Source organism: Giraffa tippelskirchi, chromosome 11 (assembly GCF_054371585.1).
Source record: "Giraffa tippelskirchi isolate mGirTip1 chromosome 11, T2T-mGirTip1v1.2.pri, whole genome shotgun sequence".
Taxonomy (NCBI): domain Eukaryota; kingdom Metazoa; phylum Chordata; class Mammalia; order Artiodactyla; family Giraffidae; genus Giraffa; species Giraffa tippelskirchi.
The window spans coordinates 57,684,468-57,705,007 of NC_137285.1; the positions used below are offsets into that span (position 1 = coordinate 57,684,468).

A 20,540-nucleotide genomic window follows, 5' to 3' on the forward strand; every position below is an offset into this window, starting at 1 on the left:
TCAAATTGGAATTCTAAACAGTGATCCTGACAAAACAAGGCTGTGAGCTCATGGGACACACCCAGTTGCTGATTTGTAACCATTTGATCATTGGTGTGGAGAATAAGATTGAAACTACCAAGGTTTTATTGGTTTGGAGGTATGAGGTGATTGTCAAAGGGAGGGAAGAAATGAAGATAGGAACAAATCCAGTACCTCCATCATAAGCAGCTGTATAATCAAATATCCACATAGCTGATATCAAAGAGCCAAGCCAGCAAGTGACATGTGTCTTTAACTCCCAGGGGGTCTGTGCAGGAGGGCTCAGAATGCCTCCTGTGATAACATTGAGAGCTAAGGCGTTCCGATATTCTTTTACAGTATTTAAGACATATGTGCATGTGATACAAGTGTTAGTTTTACAATCACATCCATATTTTCCAGAGTAAGGGCATGATTGATTGTGTTATTCCCTTAGTCGTGTCCAACTCTTTGCGACCCTATGGACTATAGCCTGCCAGGCTCCTCTGTCCATGGAATTCTCCAGGCAAGAATACTGGAGTGGGTAGCCATTCCTGTCTCCAGGGAATCTTCCTGATCCAGGGATCGAACCCAGATCTCCCACATTGCAGGCGGATTATTTACCATCTGAGTCACCAGGGAAGCCCTATGATTTAAAGCAACCTCTAATTTCAGAGCTGCCTTTTAGTCCTTAGTTTCAGCTTCTGAGCCCAGCTAACTTTTTATCCTCTCCTCTTTTTTTTTCCTCCCATTCACTGTCTCTACAGAGTTGCTAATAAGGAGTAAAGCTGACTGGTTTGAATTGCACCTTGACTTTTATCTCACCTGTCCTCTGGTGGAGGTCTTAAAAGATTAGTGAATGAGGCAAATGTTGGAAAGTAGGAGGGTGAAAGAAATCAAAGTGCCATGAAACAGTACCTACACAGGCTCACCAACTTTGAGCAAAATCGAATTGACTCTCATTTAATAAAAGAAATGACCAAGGAGGGACCTTTTGTTTTAGACTTGCATCAACTGGGGGGCAGGTATTTTTAGCAATTGAATCAGAGTATCCAGTCATGTGAATATAGTTTACTAATCTTTTGATCATTGGGTTGCTGAGTGATTATTAATTAATGGGTAAGAAACTGTTGAAGTGGTATTTAGCATATTTTTTATGGATATATTCAAAATGGTGTACACTCATAGCTTTTCTGATTTTTAGGCTATATAATAATTCTTTAAAAATTTTAATTTTAAGGAAAAAAGATTGACAAATATTTACTTCCTTTAGTCTGTTTTTATATTCACTATTTATATGATGTTTTAATCTACATTTTGTCTTTTTGTAAACTTTATGTTAATTCTTGATTCAGCCTTTGATTTTTTTGAATGTTGTTACAATCACAAAAGCTCATAATTTTGGTCATGGAGTGATTTTATTTTAGCTCACAGGTCATAAGATAAAGCAACTAAAAACAGTTGTTTATCTTCTCCCTTTATCCCAACTATTTGTAGCTCAGCTTTAGTGAAACTCAAGTTGTGTAAAAAAGGATTGTTTCAGAGCGAACAAAGTGGGAGCCATATTTCGCGTATTCTAAAAAAGGAAATAAATGAAGAGGTGGTGAAAATGCTTTTGAAAGGATGCATACAGAAAAAGGATACTAAAAAGCTTTGTTATTGATTACTTAGCATACTGAAAACTCTACCCTTTCAAAAAAAAACCTCTTATCACCAGAACTAAAGGTTTTTCAGTAGTCTGAGTCACCTAATTGTCAGCTCTGTTTGGAATTTTCAGAAGTTTAATATTTTCATGCATTTTTTTCTTATTCATGGTCATTGGGTCACTTCTCATGTTTATCTAGTTTTGGTTAAAGTATGTGTTATAGCCAACTTTGGTTGATTTATTTTTCCAAATTGTTTGAGTATAATAGAAAATTTAAATGCAAGTATGTTTCCACCCTTCCCCCCCATTTATTCACTGTAGTACAAGTTAGATTTAATAAACTCCAGTACAAATTATTTATGTTTAAAGTTAGGTAATTTATTTGCCAAGATTCAAGGAATCAGTTTGGATGACTAGAGATTTTCTTTCTTTTTTTTTAAAATTTTTTTACTGGAGTATAGTTGCTTTGCAACCTTGTGTTATTTGAGGATTTTCTTATTAAGCTTTTTGGTCACAGATTTGGTATTTGAGTGAAGTGGTTTGTAGTATGTTATTTCTTCTTCTGCGTGCAGTAGGGTGTGAAACTATAATATGTGATGTACGAAACGGCCAACCCTGGAAAACACTTAGAATTGGTTTCAGTTCCACATGTAGCAAATCAGAAAGTCATTATTACCAGTCAGCAAGCCTGATGGTATGAGCTGAAGTAGGATAGGCTTGAAAAGTGGAGAGTCCTAGCTTCGCCTGTGTGAACTGGGAGAGACACCCTCTGCTGTTAGACATGGTTCTTATTATGTTTTTTTAATACCCACCCCCAGCAAATTTAACTAAAGATACTTAGTATCTTTACTTTACAAAGGTTTAATTGGCATTGGCACATTTAGCCATACTGCATACGCAGGCTCATTATTTTCCTTTGTTAATATGTGATTTAATGGTATTAAACTTGTTATTTGCAGAAAACTTTACAATTTAGTTTCCTAAGGATCTCTGTTGATGATTAATATGAACTGAAATGGATATAGTATCTAGCTAGATTTCTAGAGCAACTGTTAAATCTTTTCTGAAATTCTTATCTTATTTTGTAGGAGCCATATTGTTCACTTTAATACAGCATTTTATAGTCTCAAAACCTTAAAGCTGAGTAGCTTTAGCTAAGTCAGTTGTGAAATAGTTAAATTATGAGGTAGGCTGCTCAATGCTAAAAAGTAAATGAAAAAAATCAAAGGCTCCCTTTTATTTTATTCTCAACTTATGTTCCTGTGTTTTTATTTCCTCAGAAGTGGTAGTAAAGTATCTTTAAAAAAGTTAATGTATGTTGTGTTTTTGTTTTCACCTGCCCACTCCAAATTTATGTCCTTACTACCTCTTTTTTAATTATATGGATTTCAGATGTACATTATAATTTGACATTTATATACACTAGAGATTCATCACCACCACAAGTTAGTTATCATCCATCACCGTACATTTGACCTTGAACCCTTTCATCCACTTCCCAACCCTCTTTCCCTCTGATAACCACTAATCTGTTCTCTGTATCTATGTATTTGTTTTATTTTGTTTATTTGTTTTGTTTTTTAAGATTCCACATGTGGGTGAAATAATATAGTATTTGTCTTTTACTCTCTGGCTTACTTCATATAGCAAAATACTTCCAAGGTCTTTCTATGTTGTCACGATTCCATTCTTTTTCATGGCTGAGTTATATATATACATATGCAATAGATATGGACATATATATATCCATTCATCTGCCAGTGGATGCAGGTTGTTTTCCGTATCTTGGCTATTATAAATAATGCTGCAGGGAAAATTGGAGTGCATGCGTCTTTTTAAATTAATGTTTTTGTGCTCTTCAGGTGAATACTCAGAAGTGGAATAGCCGGGTCACATGGTGGTTCTATTCATCTCTTGAGGAACTGTTTCCCCTAATGGCTGTAGCAAGTTACTTTCCCCCAGCAGTGCTCCAGGGTTCTCTTTTCTCCACAGCCTCGCCAGCATTTTCTTATCTTTGATAATAGTCATTCTAACAGGTGTGTGGGGATATCTCATTATGATTTTGATTTGCATTTTCCTCATAATAGATGATGTTGAACATCTTTTCATGTGTCTTTTGGCCATTTCTGTGTCTTCTTTGGAAAGTGTTTGTATTCTCTGCCCATTTTAAAGTTTTGTTAATTTATTGCCTTATTTCTGGCTGCCCTAGGTCTTCGTTGTTGCACATGAGCTTTCTGTAGTTGCAGGGACTAGGGGTTCCTCCTCTTTGTGGTCCATGGGCTTGTCATTGTGGTGGCTTCTCTGGAGGAGCACAGGCTCCAGGGCATTGTGGGCTTCAGTAGTTGTGGCTCATGGGCTTAGTTGCCCCACAACATGTAGGATCTTCTCAGACCAGGGATCAAATCTGTGTCCCCTGCATTGCAAGGCGGCTTTAAACCACTGGACCACCAGGGAAGCCCTCAGCCCATTTTTAACTTGGGTTGTTTTATTTGTTTTTATTGTTAATTTGTATGAGTTCTTTATACATTTTGACACTGTAAAGTGTTAAGCCTTATTGTATATGTGGTTTGCTAATATCTCCTTCCATTCTGTAGGTTGCCTTTCATTTTGTTTCTTCTGCTGTGCAGGATTGATACAGTCTCATTTGTTTATTTTGCTTTTGTTTCCCTTGCCTTTGGAGTCAGATCCACAAAAAAATTAGCTATGGCCAATGTCAGTGAGTTTACTGCCTATGTTTTCATCAAGGTATATTATGGTTTCAGCTCTTACATTCAAGTGTTTAATCCATTTTGAGTTAATTTTTGTGTCTGGTCATTCTTTTGCATGTGGCTGTCTAGTTTTCCCAGTGCTGTTTATTCAAGAGACTGTCGTTTCTACATTTTATGTTAGTTGTTCTATAATTTAATTGTCCATGTGTGTGAAAGATTACTTCTGGAATCTCAGTTCTGTTTTTTTGACCTGTGTGTCTGTTTTTGTTCCAGTACCATACCGTTTGGATTACTATAGCTTTGTAATATACTTGGAATAAAGGGAGTATAATACCTCCAGCTTTGTTATTCTTTATCAAGATTGTTTTGGCTATTTGGGGTCTTTTGTGGTTCCATACAATTTTTAGAATTATTTGTTTTGGTTCTGTGGAATATGCCATTGGCATTTTGATAGGAATTTCATTGAATCTGTAGATAGCATGGATATTTTAGCAATATTTTTCTAATCTGCGAGTGTGGAATATCTTGCCATTTACTTGTGTCTCCTTTGATTTCTTTCTAGTGTCTTATAGTTTTCAGTTTACAGGTCTTTCACCTCTTTGGTTAAATTGATTACCAGATATTTCATTATTTTTGATGCAATTTTAAATGGGATTGTTTTCTTTTCTGGTAGTTTGCTGTTAGTGTATATAAAAGCCACAAAATTCTATATGTTGATTTTGTATCTTGCAACTTTAATGAATTAATTTATTCTAACAGTCTTTTTTTTTGATGGAAGCTTTAGAGTTTTCTATATATGGTATTATGTCATCTGTGGATAGTGGCAGTTTTATTTCTTCCTTTCTAGTTTTGATGTCTTTTATTTCTTTTTTTACATAATTATTGTGGCTAGGGCTTTCAGTACTGTGTTCAATAAAAATAAGGTGAGAGTGGGCATCCTTGTCTTGTTCCTAATCTTCAGGAAAAACTTTCAGATTTTCACTGTTAGAATATGATGTTAGCTGTGGATTTGTCACATATGGCCTCAATTCTGTAAAGGTTCATGCCCTTTATATGCACTTTGTTGAGAGTTTTTACCATAAATGGATGTTGAATTTTGTGAAATGCTTTTTTTTGTCATCTAGTGAGATGATCATATGGTTTTCATTCTTTAGCTTTGTTAATGTGATGTATCATATTGATTGATTTATGGGTGTTGAACCAATCTTACATCCCTGGAATAAATCCTAATTGATAATGATGTAAGATCCTTTTAATCTATTGTTGAATTTCATTTGCTAATATTTTGTTGAGAATTTTTTTCATGTATATTCATCAAGGTATTGGCCTGTAATTTTCTGTTTTTTTGTGGTGTTCTTACCTGGTTTTGGCATCAGGGTAATTCTGGCTTCATAAAAAGTGTATGAAAGATTTCTCTCCTTTTCATTTTTTTTTTTTTTTTGAAATGCTTGAGCAGGCTGGGTTTTAAATCTTTAAGTGTTTTGTAGAATTTGCTACTGAAGCCATCTGCCTGGGTTTTTGTTTGTTGAGAGATTTTTGATTACTGTTTCAACCTCCTTACTAGTTATAGATCTAGTTTAGATATGCTCTTTCTTCATGATTTAGTCTTAGAAAATTGCATGTTTCTAGGAATTAATCCATTTCTTCTAGGTTGTCCACAGTTTGTTAGTTTATAATTGTTTGTAGTAGTTTTTCATGATTCTTTGTATTTCTCTAGCTGTTACTTCCCCTCTTTCATCTCTGATTTTATTTAGTTGAGTCCTCTCTTTTTTTCTCAGTAAGTCTAACTAAAGGCTTGTCAGTTTTGTTTGTCTTTTCAGAAAACCAGTTTGTAAGTTTCATTGATCTTTTCTATTGTTTTTTTCATCTCTGTTTCATTATTTTCACTCTATTATTCCCTTCCTTCTACTGATTTTAGACTTTGTTCTTTTTCTAGTTTCTTTAGATGTGAAGTTAGGTTGTCTAATCGGAAATTTTCTTATTTCTTGATGTAGGCCTGTATTGCTGTGAACTTTCTTTGCTGCATCTCATTGATTTTGGCATGTTGTATTTCTGTTTTTATCTCTAAATATTTTTTATCTCTCCTTGGATTTCTTTGATGCATTGATTCCACAGTAGCCTACTTACCTTCATGATTTTGTGGATTTTACTTTTTTTTTTTCCTTGTGATTGATTTCTAGTTTCATACCACTGTGGTTGGAGAAAATGCTTGATGTATAATTTCAGTCTTGAAACTAGTGAAATAACATGTAGCCCATCTTGGAGAATGTTCCACGTGCAGTTTAAAAGAGTGTATATTCTGCTTTTGGATGGAATGTTCTGTATTTGTAGATATTTATTAAGTCCATCTGATCTAATGCATTGTTTAAATTCAATGTTTCCTTATTGATGTTCCATCTGGATGAACTACCTACTGATGTAAGTGGGGTGTTAAAGTCCCCCACTATAATTGTGTTGCCTTTAATTAATCTCTTTGTATGTCCATTAATTCTTTTGTATATCTTGTGCTCCTCTACTGGGTGCATATACATTTATAAATCTTATCTTTTCCTGCTGTATTAACACCTTTATCATTATATAATGCCTTTCTTTGTTTTTTATCACAGTCTTCGTTTTAAAGAACATTTTGTCTGGTATGAGTATGGTTTTCTCCAGCTTCTTTTTATTTCCATTTGTGTGAAATGTCTTTTTATGTCCCTTCACTTTGAGTTTGTATATGCCCTGTCTTCTGAAGTCTGTCTCCATAGGTTTTCACTCAAAAGTACCTGCTAATTTTTGTTCTTGGCACACATTTCTCTAGGGCTTCTAAAAAAAATAATAAAATAATTATTGATAGGAATGTACTTATTGCCTTGATGTTAATTGTTTTCTGGCTGTTATTGTAGTTCTTCCCTGTTCCTTCTTTTTCTATTAATAGTTTCTTTTGCCTTGGTGGTATTGTGTGTGTGAGTGTGGTATATTGACATTTCTTCATCATTTTCTTCTTTGTGTTTAAGCTTTTTCTCATGGTTTCGATGAGATTCACATATAACATTTTCATAGTAGCCCATTTTAAGTTGATAGCCAGTTAAAGCTTTGGAATGTGTCCACATTTATCTTTTTTACTCCCCCATCACATTTTATACCTTTGAAAAAAGTTATTTTAGTAACTTTTAATTAATTAATTTATTTTTGGCCATACTGCACATCATGTGGGATCTTAATTTCCTAGCCACGGATCGAACCCATATTCCCTGCATTGGAACACAGAGTCTTAACCACTGGACCACCAGGGAAGTCCTCACATTTTATACTTTTGATGGCACATTTTACATCTTTTTATTTTGTGCATCTTTTAACTAATTATTTTAGTTTTAATTAATTTTACTATTTTTTGTCTTTTAACCTTCATATTTGCATTTTAAGTGATTAATTCATTATTATATGTTTACCTTTTCCAGTGGTCATTTTACTTTTATATGTTATCTTATTATTAGTGCCATTTCTTTTCAGCTTGAAAAATTCATTTTAGCATTCCTTAACAGGGCTAATTTAGTGGTGATAAACTCCTTTAGCTTTAACTTATCTGGAAAATTATTAATCTCTACTTCAGTTCTGAATGATAACTTTGTGGGTATGGAATTCTTGGTTGGAAGCTTTTTTCTTTCAGCACTTTGAATATGTTGTATCACTCCCTTCTGGCCTAAGTTTCTGCTAAAAATTTGCTAATAGCCTTATGTGGCTTTGCTTGTATACAACAAATTGTTTTTCTCTTGCTGCTTTTAGAATTCTCTCTTTATCCTCAACTTTTACCATTTTAATTGTATGTCTTGGTGTGTGTCTTTTTGGTTTCATCTTGTTTGGAACTCTTGGGCTTCCTGGACCCTTGGAAAGTCTGTTTCCCTCCACAGATTAAGGAGGTTTTCAACCACTATTTCTTCAAGTAACTTTTCTGCCCCTTTCTCTCCCTCTTCTCCTTCTGGCACCCCTGGATATGAATATATTCTGCTTGATGTTGTCCCAAAGGTCCCTTAGCTTATCTTCACTTAAATTCCTTTTTTTTTTTTCTTTTTGCTGCTCTGTCTGGGTGAGTCCTATTGTTTCGTCTTCCAGTTTGCTGATTCATTCTCTTGCCTCATTTAGTCTCCTGTTGAGTCCCTGTAGTATATTTTTCAGTTCAGTTATAACTTATGTTTGGTACTTTCTTATCTTTAATGTCTCCTTGTTGAAGTTCTCATTGTATTCATCTGTTCTTCTCTCAAGTTCAGTGAGTACCTTCATGACTATTACTTTGAACTCTTGACAAGTAAATTGCTTATCTTTGCTTTCTTTTGTTCTTTTTCTGAGGCTTTGTCTTTTTCTTTGGTTGGAACATATTCCATTGTCTCTTCATTTTGTCTCATTTTCTGTTTATTTCTATCATTGACTTTAAAAAAATGCACAATGTGAAAGTTGTGAGTTTTATTTGGTGCAAAATGAAGACTATAGTCTGGGAGACAAAATTTTAGAGAGCTCTGAGAAACTGCTCCAAAGAGGTGGGTAGGGGGGGGAGGTCAGTATATATGTGATTTCAGTAAAGGGGGAGTACATGCAATCAAGCACATATTCTTCTTTTCAGAAGGTTTCTACTAGTCACAAGGAGCCGTTGTCACCATGAAGGATTTTAGTGCTTTTCTAGATATGAGTAGATATAAGCATTGTGTTCATAAAATCAGCTCCTGAGAATATCTAACTTTCTAAAAACCTGTCCTGTCAGTTTCCCAGAGCATAGAGTGCCTCATTTCTGCTCTCCACACCATGATTTCCTTTCAGGGGGTATTGAAAATCAGCAACTGCAGCAACTCATGATTTAATCCTTGTAGAGTTGGATGGCAAGTATCAGTTTGTAGTTGACTTTATGTATTAGGTAAATCAGCTCTCTCTCCCTGAATTGAAGGAATGGCCATATTTAGGAGATTCCCTATGGGGCTCAGAGTGTTTTCCTGGCTGGCCCCCCAGAGCTAGGTACTCAGGGAATATTCGCTGTGTGGGCAGCACGTGCTCTTATGGTGGGACTGTGGCTGCCACTGTGGTGTCCGGTGGATGGGACTGGCCCCTCATCCCTTAGTACCTTTTCATATAAAGAGAGACTTCTGTTTGTTTTAATGTCCTCATAAATAAGGAAAGTTCATGAGGCTATATGAAGTATATTCTTTGCTATTTTCTATTCAAGGCAGAAGAAACATTTTAAAAGAAGGTTGGGAGTGAGTGAGAAGATTATCATCTGAATTTTGACTAAGCTCTCCAATTCTTCCTTTATGCTAGCTCTGATTTTAAACAGAACTAGACATTCACAGGACTAGTTTTTATTTGTATCTTCTTGGGTAATTAGGTATTCTCTGCCTATCTTCTTTTGTACATGATATAGCAGTTTGTTTGTTTAGACAACATAAAAAATATGACTTATAATGAGTTGAAAACAAAAATCATCTTGCAAGCCAATTGGCAAGATTTGATATTATTTTAGAGTAGTTCTTACTTGGGTATCGTTAGGTTGGCACTTTCCCACTTGGATCCCCAATGTGCTAACTGCAGCACATTTTGTTGAACATGTATTATAGTCCTACAGTGTGGTGGGGAACATGATGACAATGCAGAGCTTTGTAAGCAAAAAAAGTGAAAACACAACTGTTGAAGGGGAGATGGATTAACAATGAAACAGGACCATTTCTCGCCTTTCTTAAAGGAGGGAACCTGTCCTGATACGCATTAGTCTCTAAAATCAGATTAGAATAAATCTTTCTGTAGGAATCAAGAAGGCTTTTGAAAAAGGCTGGGTTGATAATTTAAGCTTAGGTTGCTTGGGCTTGAGTCAGCAGAAGGAATTGAAAATAAATAGTTGTCTGGTAGAGATGTTAAAGTGGTTTTGGGACTTCTGCAGAGATCTGATGTAGAAGATGAAGGGAGGTCATCAAAACAGACATCATCAACAACATTTTAGGCTCATAGGTAAATCTATTCCTTGTGTTTATATTTTAGTCTGGTCCTGAGGCTTTTTTTTAAATAAAAATATTTAGACCATCTTCTCATCAAAAGGAAGAAATCGTCTCATTTTGTTAGTGTCATGAGTACATATTGTTATGTATAACTGCTTTAGAAAATAGGTTTGGTATAAGTAGTGTATATGAAAACCAGTGGATAGAGAAATAGTACATAATGACTAAAATGTTAATGTCTTCCTAGACAAAGTAAAGTGTCATAAATTATGAACACTGTATTACAGACCTCAGTTTTCTCCTCCTTTGCCTCACAGACATATCCATTCATTCATAGGCTTTTGTAAAGGACAGGCAGCACCCACCATACTCGAAGATGGTTATTTCAGTAGAAGTCAAGGAGGGAAGGCTGACGGTCATGGCAGCTATGCACTCCCTGATCTCAGGTCCAACAGAGTATCTTTAGAGGGATAAATAAGGAGTTTGGGATTGACATGTACAACTGCTATAGTTAAAACAGTCAACAAGGACCTATTGTATAGCACAGGGAACTATACTCAGGACTGTAATAACTTAAATGGAAAAAGAATTTGAAGAAGAGTAGATACCTGTATATGTACAGTGGAATCACTTTGCTGTACACTTGAAACTAACACAGCATTGTTAATCAACCATGTGTGTGCTCAGTCGTGTCTGCCTCTTTGTGACCCCATGGACTGTAGCCCACCAGGCTCCTCTGTCCATGGACTTCTCCAGGAAAGATTAGCAGAGCGGGTTGCCATTTCCTTCTCCAGGCAATCTTCCCAACCCAGGATTGAACCTGAGCTTCTTGCATCTCCTGCATTAACAGGCAGATTCATTACCCCTGCACCATCAGCGAAGCCCATTAATCAATTATACTCTGATATTTAAAAAAAAAAAAAAAACCTTCATGAAAACATGCTTTTGTAAGTAAATTGTTACTACGCCATCCTCCATCAAATTGTACCAGGGCCCTTATGTGAGAGAAGAACCTGTGTAAAACCTTTGTTGGTGTGGGTTTTCAGAGCTATTGGCATTTCCTTGTAGACATATCTGTTCAGTTTGCATAGAAGGATAACCAACCCAAGTAACTGGTCACAGGTGGATCTTTGTCTTAGGCTTGGTCATCGTCTCGTGCTTCTTACCATTTTTATTTTTTGCATGACCCTTCATGGGTGGACCCTGGATAATGACTTCCCAAGGGTCAAGACCTCTTGTCACCTTCTCAGAGCAAAGTCATGGTTCCGTAGCATGGAATTACCGTGTTGTAAAGTTAAATCTAAGACCAGGCTTGACTCGGTGACAGCCTGTGTAGACAGATTATGTCTCACTATTACAGTGATTAGATCAGTGGGTTGGAAAAGGCAGCCGGAATGTCAGGGCTGTGACTGAGTTGTGGCCTGCCCATAAATCACGCACGCTGCCTCCTCTGCATGGGCGTCTCCCCAGATGCCTCCCTGAAGCTCAGCCCCGTCATGTCAGCGACAAAGCACGAGGCAGCTTCTTATATGACTTCCTCTATAATGTTAACTGCGCTTCTGTGTGGGATGAACATTTCCCCCTTTCTCTGGAGGGGGGAAAAAGGCTTTTTTAATGCCTTAAAAAAATACATAGCTGCTTCTGTGGTGAAAATAAGTTCATGGCAGGTAACTTGAATTTATAGAAGAGAGAAGAAGTCTTTCAAGCTTGTCTCCCTGTGGTGTGGGTTTTTTCTTCACTTCTAATAGCTTTTAATTTCTAGTTCTGAATTCAAGCAGCTGTCACTCTCTTTATAGCCCTCTTTGAAACGCTTACAGCGTAGGAGGTAGCTGGGCTGTCTAAGAAACATCTTTTCAAACCAACCAAAGTATTGTTTATCCTGAATGAAATAGATTTTAAGACTGTCAGGAGTGACTGATTTGAAACATTTCCTTTGGTAGCCAGGAAGATGAAGAGAAATCTTGAAGGGAGAGGTATTATCTCAGTGTGGCCGAGTCCAAGCGACTTTTATTGCTCAGAAAACTCTTATGGACCACGATAAAAATTACCAGGCACCCAGGACTTCCCTGATGGTCTAGTGGTTAAGACTCTGCACTTTCACTGCTGGGGCCCAGGTTCAATCGCTGGTCAGGGAACTAAGATACCCAAGCTGTTCAGAGGAGCAAAAGAAAAATTTTACCAGGAGTAAAGAGTGCCATATGCAGTTACTATAACCAAACAAACCTGTGGCCAGTTAATTTGTACTTACTGAATCCTTCCCAGCTATTGAAGAAAAAGCAATGACGTGGGATTGAGTCAACTGTGGAGACGAGTCCTGTAACCAGTTGTCTTCTCATTGCTCTTTATGAACCCTGGGTCGCAACTTAGCAGCCTGGCTCCTCCTTAAATGCTCATTCTGCTTCCCGTGGCATTCCCGTGTGTCTCCTGAGCCAGTATTTAGAAGTCCAGTGTCACCTTTGGATGGGGAAAAAAAATCTTCAAGCCTGTTACAGTGAATTATACGTATAATATTTCTCATGTATTAATGTTTGTTCTCTGAACTCAGCAACATGAGTTTTTGAGCTTGCAATGTGATGATGGTCATGGTTTTATTTTTCTCTTTGGGTCAAAATAGAAATAGTGACTCTCTAATTGTCTGGTTATTATCTTAATTATTTCAAAGGTGGACTCTTAACATTTTTAATATTTACTGTGAGAATAGAATACACAATTGAGAGGGTAACACTGGTGCATAGATACAGATTCCATATTATATGCCAGCTACTGTTGTTAGCGTATTTGTTAAACTTACGTAATCCTTATAACAGCCCTTTAGGTAGTACTGTTATCGAGTCGGACACAACTGAGTGACTAACACTTTTTGAGGAAACTGAGACTCAGAGAAGGTTCAGTAGCTTACTTCAGTCTCCCAGCTGGTGAGGGAGGAACCCAAGACTGGCCAGTCCGATCCCAGAGTCTGGGCTCCTTACCACTCTGCTCAAGTAGAAACCCAAGTGCCTCAACACAGGTCTTCTCTTCTCTGGAGTTTTCCACGACCAATCTTTTCTGAGCTTTCATGTGCCTTTCAAGCACTATGTTGATTTACTTTCTTAATTTTAAGAATAATTCTTATTTTTTTCATTAGAAACAGTGGCTACTTATAAAGAAATCAGAGTGATGGTTTTAATGAAAGAGATGGAGAAGAAAGGGCCTGAGGTGAGGATGGTTTTAAACCCAGGATACAAAACACTGTTACAAAAATGGACCCCCAGGGAAAAGAGGGATGCTCATGTTTACGGGCAAGGAGGAGGGAAAACAGTAATTTTATGTCAGTGTTATATGTGTTTTATTGTGACGTTTGTACCCATTGACCTCAGTGAACAAGTGTCTGGTCTTGTGTTAGTTGTAATAAAGTGAAAAATCTCCACTCAGTTCCATTAATTCAATCCCTGCCCCTCAGGTACACCTGCAGACCAGATCTGTAACCACTGCCATTAATAGGCTGAGCCATGCCCGAGAGCCGTCTCTCAGTTCTAAAGTTATCTAATATCAGCAATTTCAATTTTGTTCATTTAGTGCTTCAAAATGGTAAAGCAGCATTACTTTCATGTCATTCCAGCCTATAGTTTCTTAAATCCTTTCCAAGTTGAAATTCCAAATTGCATTGCTAGCTACTGTTATGAGTAGGCTCGTACCATGTGCAACTGCCCTGCTGTTGGTCTGTGTCAAGATGATTGAATAGCAGCAGTTTGACATGGTTCAACCTATAGTTTATTTTTTTTTCTAGAATCTTTCATATATATATATATATAAGCATATATATAGTTGTGTCCTTTGTTTAAAAAAAGAACTACAGTATATCTGGTGTTGCTTTTCATGCCAATATAAAGAGAATTCTTTCCTTTCATATTGCTGTGTATTATTCCATGTGTTCTCTTGTGTGGGTGTGCTCCTAAAAGCCTTGTGTTCTACAGCCAAACACAAGCAATATAGGTCCCTTACTAACCACACACAGGCTTCTCACCTTCCAAGGGTCACACACACACACAAAAATGTGTCCACAGAAATATTACACATAGTGTATTTTTGAGTGGCTAAAGCAAGTTATAAAACAATTTCAGAATCACCTCCCTTCTAAAAGGAAAACTATGTGAATAAATGTATAAGCATAGAAATAAATCTGGAAGAATATTAGTCAGATATGATAGTAGTTATCCTTAGAAAGTGAGAGTCTGATTTTCATCTTTAAACGTACCTACTTCTTTTTCCTTGACATTATATACATATATAAATGCACATAGACACATAAAGCATGCATACAGATATGTGTATTTAGGTTATAATAGTTTCAGCCTAACTGATGTAAGCTGTGCTTACTGTTTGGTGTCTTGGGTGTAAGTTGAAGATTTTGAAGTAGAAAACACGAAGCAAAGCCCAAGGAGAAACATATGGAGTCCCACTAGCCTGAGTTGCCCTGGAGAAACTTCCTTGGCAGCACACTGAGAATGGGGAGCCTTCCCTGCTTAGTCTTTTCCTGTTGGATTTAATGCATCTGTCACCTCCCACCTGGGCTGCCCTCACAGTCTCATTGCCCTAGCGTTTTGGGGATCAGTATTACTGGAAATCCCTGGAGAAGGAAATGGCAGTGCACTCCAGCGTTCTTGCCTGGGAAATCCTATAGATAGAGGAGCCTGGCAGGCTACAGTCCATGGGGTTGCAGAAGTGTTGGACGCAGTGACTGCGCGCACATATTTGTGGAAGTACTTAGACAGCAATGAGTTTTACTGAATGGCAGCATTATTTGTGGTTAAGTTTGGTTGTAACCTAACCTGGGTTTCAGTCCTCTTATTGTCTGTTATGACCGAGGCAAATTCCCCTCCAAGCCTCATGAGTTTGGGTTAGTAAACTTTCACATGGCCTTTGCCAAGAACAAATGAGTTAATGGCTGTAAGCACCCAACATTTAGTACATACTCAAGAATTTTAGCTTACATTTTCCTGAGGACAAATAGAGGGCTTCATATGTACTTTCTATGTCATCTACTTTGCAAGAAAATGTAACTTAGTCATTTGTTTTTGGTTATTTTTGTCCAGCTTAGTAAGGAGACGTATTTGTTGCTACTTAAGGTCTTCATCTGGCAATTGATAATTTATATTGTTCAGGGGAAAAGAATGGAGGGGAGGCGAACAGGTAAATAGCTAGGAATCCAATAACCTTCCTTTCTCAGCTGGACTGAAAGGTGTTCCGAGCACAGTGCTTTAAATTTCCTGAGCTGTCAAAATGTCAGGCTTCCTCAGAAGTTTATGGAAGACAGCTTGATTCAGTATCTGATTACTTTTTGGTTCCTAAGGACAATAGTAGATGGTGGTCATATTTTTTGTTTGTTTATATAGGCAGAAATCTCAATCTGTAAATAATGCCTGAGGACTGTGATTATGATATAAAAATGTTCTCTGCTTTACAGAGTAAAGCAATTTGCTTTGACTTCTGTTGACATTGCAACTGAACTGGTCTTACTCACTTTGTAATTGAATTGCTACAGACTTCATTGACCTTTGTAAGTAGCAGAGGTGGTTCCTGGAGTGGTAACCTAATGCCTATTAGCTGCTGCTCTAACATTATAATTGGGTCTGTGTTTCACGTCATGTGATTAGAACACAGCTGATTCTCTCATCAGCTTTTCCCAGCTTACACTTTTGGCATATCTTAGCCACTCAGTAGCTTTTCAGGCAAGCAGTATGTTCCATTTTCAACATCTTCAGGCAGTAGAAAATAAAATCTGCTTTATAATTGTATGGAAATTTCATTACATCTTTTCGTGCCTTAATGTGACAGGAGTTTACTTTTATTCTGATTTGTTTTGTGTGTCAGTGGGGAGGATGCGTCTCTATGGGTACTTTTGTTTTTATGCTTTTGGGGACTGAGGGTGGGAGGTTATTCCATTAGAGTCACATTTCACTTTTTTAGACACTATTTCAGATAAAGAAATTATATTGCTGAAGTGAATTTTTCTTAGCTAGACCCTGTCATTTATTTGCATGGTATTAGCTTTATTATGGTTCCCATTGCGGTTTGTTTTGTTCCATGAGGCCAAATGAAATGAGAGCAACTGGGACATCTTGCCCCCCCATCCAGCATGACATTGCATTGACTTGCAGCAGAGCCAAGAATTGGGGTCACTGGGACTTTAGGAACTTTCTTTCCACTTGACAATTAGAACTGGTCTCTCAGCGCACCTTTCACTGCTGAGAAGTAAAATTAGTGTTCTTTCCTTAATGGACAGTTGGCTGGGTTAATTTCTTAGAGTCCCCTCCCCTTTCTTTCCCTAATGGAAGACTTAGGATAGATTTTCTAATCAGAGACTCCAGACTGTTTTCTCATAGTAGTCGTTTACTACCTACTGATCTATGGATAGCAAAGGAGAATTCCCTTTGCATGGGAGGGTTGGATTTGCTCTTTTTAAAGAAATGTACCCCATCATATTAGCAGTTGTAAAAGTTTAATTTTAAATTCAAACTTTGAGTTTCCTAACCAGTCTTTATTATTCTAATTAGTTTAAGAAAGAAATTGCATGTATGTGCATGTACACATGGAGTTGTGTGCATATGTGTGTACACTTTTCCAGTTAATTAAAGCTAATGTATAAGATGTAACTCTTTTGGCCTATGTTTTGAGAAGGATAAGAATACCTGAAAACTAGATCAGCTTTAATTTTTGTCTTGCTTTGGATGTCTTTTTCTCTCTGTTGATCTTAACCTGTTTAATGCCACTGTTGACAGTGTCTCATAAGGCAAGTTCTCTTAATTCCTTGGCCATTTTAGTTGATACGGACTAGCATATGCAAAGCCGTGAAGGCAGTGCTGGGTTTTCTTTGGCTCTTAGGTGTTAATGGAGTTTGGTACCTGATCCTGTCGCTTCTCAGCCATGCTGCTCACAGACTGCCCCGCTGTACACTGGTCATTCCATGTGTATGCTGCAGCTTTTAGTTCTAGAAGCTCATAGAACTCCATGAGGCTCTGGGTGGGTGTTTAAGTAGGTTATGAAGAAACAAGCCTGTTCACTTTTTTTCACCACCAAACAGTGGACCACTTGATAAAACCAGTGTTAGATGGTCCAGTTAGGTAAAATAGGCTGTTCTTTTGTGTTATTGGAGTATATGTAGGCTTTTCCCATTTCCCTCAGTCTCACAGTAAATTTGGATATCTGGTCACCCTTGTTATCTGCATGTTAGTTGTTAGGGTGATGCTAGCGCTAAGGACCAAATGCAAAACCAAATGCTGAACAAAACTGTAATCCTCCCTTTGGAGCAGCAGTTGTGCTCCAGCTACTGTGTGGAAGTCACGCTCCTTTACTCAGAGTTGGAACCCTTGAATGTTCCATCGTTTACAACAGTCTCACCCAGTAATTCGAAAGCAAGGAGACATTATGCTGTACTTTCAAGACTTAGGTGGAAAGAGTGAGGCCGTGAATGACTGAAGTGTTCTTGAATGTCCTTGTTAAAAGTAGAGTGCTATCCTAGGTGGGTGAGTGTTCTGATTCAGTATGATAATTCTATGAGGTCTCATTCCTCATGAGTTAAGTAGTATACTTTGACTTGTATTAACCACATTTCAGGGCTTCTGTGGTGGCTCAGACGGTAAAGATTCTGCCTGCAATGTGGGAGACCCAGGTTCGATCCCTGGATCAGGAAGATCTGCTGGAGAAGGAAATGGCAAGCCCACTCCAGTATTCTTGCCTGGAGAAGTCCATGGACAGAGGAGCCTGGCAGGCTACAATCCATGAGGTCCCAAATAGTTGTACACGACTGAGCAACTATAACACACTTTCACAACTGCGTTTCAGGGGCCAGTACTGCTTAGTGCATGGTACTCTCCCTGTGCACGAAGTCATTAAAGAATGAACTGTGGCTAAATCCTCTGATGTCTGTCAGCCTTGAAACCCCATTGTTAGTCCACATCCCGTCTTATATTGGCCTTGTGCAGGTTGATGGGGGCATTTTATTTTTCCTTTGGCAGTGCTGGGTCTTCACTGTTCTGCTTGGGCTCTCTGTGGCTGTGGTGAGTGGGGGCTGCTCTTCATTGTGGTGCCTAGGCTTCTCCTTGCAGTGGCTCCTTTTGTTGCAGAGCGCAGGCTCTGGGTGCATGGACTTCTTGTTGAGGCACACGGGTTCAATAGTTGTGGCTCGTGGGCTCTCTGGTTGTATCTGTAGTGTTGGGGATTGGCTGTTCGCAGCATGTGGAAACCTCCCAGGCCAGGGGTCAAACCTGTAGCCCCTGCATTGGTAGGCGGACTCCCATCCACTGCGCCACCAGCGAAATCCTGTTTTCTTTCTACTGTTTCATATAGCTGAAGCTTCACACTGGCTCCTAGACAGATTTAGCTTTATTTATGGAGGTCACGTCCATATTTGTTCAGCCTTAGGTTTTGTTTACAAGGTCCAGTCCAACCGTGTATTGAGTAAAGGGGAGGGTTTGATTTATTCTACTTTACACTAGTCAGTGCAGTTTTAGAAACTAGTTTTTGACATGATGAAATATGGCAACTCAAACTTCATTTTAGCAGAGTAAGAATTATTTAGTCAGAGTATCTGTGAAATGAGTTTGGGAGTACTGTTCCTGATACCAGGCACCCCTCTCCTTTTCGGTACACTGTATGTCCCGGGTGACCTTAGGAGGAAAGACCACTGTGGCTCGAAGGAGATTTTATTGATGTCATAATATCTACCACATGATGGAAACTAGGGCAGCATGACTATTTTCTGCTTAGTTCAAAGGTCGTGTTTTGAACAGGCTTATATAAGTTAGCAAAACAAACAAAACTCTCCTCCTGAAGCATTTCATTACTTGCTCCCAGTTTCAACCTCTTCGCATTTAGCTTCATTACAACTGTTAGTCTGTCTGCTCCTGTGACTTGTACCCAGACATGTCTTTCCTTGGGGATAGCCTTTCTCAGTCTCCTCTGAAGTTGCAGATGCTGCGTGCTCTTCAACTTCAGACATAAACCCTAAATGTTTGGCACCTGAGTCTTCCTTGGGTGCAGCATCATGAGAACACACACACCAAATGGACAAAGACGATGTTAACACTATAAAGCAAGACATTATTGGTTATTATTGGGACGCCCTTTTTAAAAGCTGGAGAATGTAGAATGACAGGAGAATGAACCCACGCACAAGGGGAGAGGGAATTGAGGTGTCTCTTACCACATCAGCTTTTCAGCCCCTGCTGGGGAAGGGCACACCTAGTTTTGGTAGAAGCCACCTGCCAGAGGAGCCTGGCAGGAATACAGTCTGTGGGGTCGCAGAGTCGGAATTGACTAAGCATGCACATTCACGCATGCACACTCAAAAGTAAAACAGGTTATTTTAGCCTTGAGATTTATTTCTCTATACTTAGGTAGTGAATTTCTATATGTCTGATTATATTTTCTAGTCAATTTCCATTGTGATTTTCCCCCCAAGGAAGTCGTACATATCAATCAATAATAAAAATAGCAGTTAAGAATATTAGTTGTTTACTTTAAGGAATAGCCTGCGTATATTAATTATAGTATACAAGTAATCCTTGTTGAGTGAGTACACTAAAATATAAAATACCTCAAATATATTTTAATACATTCTGGTTTTTAGGGTTTACTGTGACTGAATTTAACTTGACTATCCAGTCATGATGACCCTTTCACTATTAATACTTAGGAAAATTGCCAATTTAAATATGGCATAGAAAATGTTCTGAATCTTCTTTTTTTCCTAATAAATATTTTAGAGTTCTAAAATTCTTCTTCTTGGTATTATTGTGCCATGTTTCACAAATTTTGATACGAAATGTCTTTGATATGAAATGTCTCAATGTCAAATCATTGAGTTCTAAATCTTTTTAAATTTTGATTATGATTCTCTTTTTAACCATATTTAGTTTAACAGCATATTGAAATCATAAAAATCTATCTTTTTTATTAAGTTCTAAGTATTTTACAATTTTGGCATGAGAAGAGAGTATGTATAATTTCATCCTTCAAAATATTTCCTTCAAAAACAGTTCTTATAGAATATTTATCCTCTGTTTCTTTCAAAGTATGTGTATATACATGTATGTATGTGTAAAACAGAATGCTTGGCATTATTGGTTACAGATACCTTTATTTCTCTCTCTTTTTGTCCTGTCTGATAGCACTGTCTGAGAAGAATATGTTAAAATCTCCAATTACAGTAGTTGATTTTTTAACTTTTCTGTACAGTTCTATATGTTGCTTGAG

At 37.6% G+C, this 20,540-nt stretch overlaps 1 protein-coding gene and 1 non-coding gene across 5 annotated transcripts in view; both read left to right on the top strand.

Moving 5' to 3' along the window:
* Positions 1-20,540, top strand: part of ARHGAP10 (Rho GTPase activating protein 10) — a 358,841-nt gene that overhangs the window by 301,304 nt on the left and 36,997 nt on the right. The gene's annotated exons all lie outside the window — the stretch shown is intronic.
* On the top strand, positions 12,371-12,442 carry TRNAE-UUC (transfer RNA glutamic acid (anticodon UUC)). The gene has a single exon. It is a non-coding gene; the product is annotated as a tRNA-Glu (tRNA).